The sequence below is a fragment of the Prunus persica genome, chromosome G8, assembly GCF_000346465.2.
Source record: "Prunus persica cultivar Lovell chromosome G8, Prunus_persica_NCBIv2, whole genome shotgun sequence".
NCBI classification, from domain to species: domain Eukaryota; kingdom Viridiplantae; phylum Streptophyta; class Magnoliopsida; order Rosales; family Rosaceae; genus Prunus; species Prunus persica.
This window is the reverse complement of record NC_034016.1, coordinates 16,384,277-16,386,582: the sequence shown is the minus strand read 5'-3', so window position 1 is coordinate 16,386,582 and position 2,306 is coordinate 16,384,277.

The following is a 2,306-nucleotide window of genomic DNA, read 5'->3' as shown; positions in this document are numbered from 1 at the left end:
TGGTTCACTAGCGTTCGCCTCCCAGGATACAACGACTCCCCTCCTATGAAAGAAGCATGCATCACAAGAAACTTTGAACCAAGATTATGCAGGAAACTCTCTTATGCAAACTCTAATGCTCTCTATATATGAAAGTATGTATCTAGAGAATTAATTGAATGAATAAAACTGCAGGAGGATTGCTCTATTTATAGATGATGAAATACCCTTTTCAAAAAGGTATCCCAATCTGAAAAGGCAAATAGTGTATCCTTTGGTCTTGAAGAGTTGTCACCCCAAACAATGTATCCCTTAGTTTGAAGAGTTGTCACCCCCCAATTGAAGATGTCTTTATCCAAGGGTCATGTCTTTAACCCAATGGATTTTATTAATTTCCATTCAAATAGAAAATTAATATTAAATTTCTCACAATCCCCCACATGAATGGAAATTAGTTTCAACAATATGCAAATGATAATGCAGACTTAGAGAGAGTTCCTATTAGAAGAATATGGCATCTGGATAGGTAGCTTTTGGCTTTGAACCTGTCATAGTGAAGTACTATCAGATTTACTTGGCTAATCAGTGAACGTGATGTCTCGAACTGTTCAGCCGTTTGTGTAAACCCAGACAATAATACTCACTCAATACCCTTCTAGACATATCTGGTTCGATCGGTTGTGCCCGTTTTGGCCCTGAGCAACTCCTGGCTTTCATAAGTGCTTTAGAGAATTTAGCCCTAAAAATTCTCATGGAAACGGCCCTATTTCACACTTATATAGGTGATTTCCTATTGATAATATCCTCTCATATCTTACTCGGATAATCAAGGTATAGGAATCATTAAAAGCATAGCTTAACCTAAACACATTTCATACAACACTGTATCATCATAGGATATGGGTAGGAGAATATATCTCTGTAGTGTTATTTTTGAGTTATCATAATTTAGTTGTCCCTTTTGAACCTAGATCTTGGGATCTCCAGTGAACTAGGTTGGGTTTCCACTATGACTATTCATTTGACATGGACTTTAACCCCATTCCCCTCGATGATCTATAAACTTGTTCTCCGTTCAAACCTTTAGTAAATGGATCCGCCAAATTATCTCTTGACTTTATGTAGTCAATGGTAATTATACCACTGGAGAGCAGTTGCTTAACGGTGTTGTGTCTTCGACGTATATGTCGAGACTTGCCGTTGTACATATTGTTTTGTGCCCTTGCAATTGTAGATTGACTATCACAATGTATACATATAGCAGGCACAGGTTTTGGCCAACATGGAATATCTTCTAAGAAATTACGTAGCCATTCAGCTTCCTCACCAGCTTTATCTAATGCTATGAACTCAGATTCCATAGTAGATCTAGCTATAATAGTTTGCTTAGTAGATCTCCATGATATAGTCGCACCTCCAATTGTAAAGACATATCCACTTGTAGAATTGGAGTCTTTAGTATCAGATATCCAATTAGCATCACTATATCCTTCAAGTACAGCTGGATATCTTGTATAATGCAATCCAACATTTTTGGTGTATCTTAAGTATCTTAGAACTCTGACTATAGCTTTCCAATGATCTCTTCCAGGATTACTAGTGTATCTGCTTAATCTATTAACAGAGTAAGCTATATCAGGCCTTGTGCAATTCGTAAGATACATGAGACTACCAATAATACGAGCATATTCTATTTGTGATACACCATGACCTATATTCTTCACAAGATTAAGACTTGGATCATAAGGAGTTCTTACTGGACTAGTATCATACTTGCTAAACTTCGCAAGTATTTTCTCAATATAATGTGATTGGGATAAAACTAGTCCATCAGATGTTCTAGAAATTTTAATTCCTAGAATCACATCTGCTACTCCCAAATCTTTCATGTCAAAATTTTTGGTCAACATTTTCTTGGTAGATTTAATCATCCCAATATTGCTACCAATAATTAACATATCATCAACATAAAGACAAATAATGACAAAACCATCTTGAGTGCTTTTCATATAATCACATTTATCACACTCATTGATCTTGAAACCATTTGACATTAATGCATTGTCAAATTTCAGATGCCATTGTTTTGGTGCTTGCTTTAACCCGTACAAGGACTTAACAAACTTACATACTTTCTTTTCTTGTCCAGGAACAATAAACCCTTCAGGTTGTTCCATATAAATTTCCTTATCTAAATCACCATTTAAAAAGGCCATTTTCACATCCATTTGATGTATCTCAAGATTATGCAATGCTGCAATTGCAATTAACATTCTTATTGATGTTATTCTCGTAACTGGTGAATATGTGTCAAAATAATCCAATCC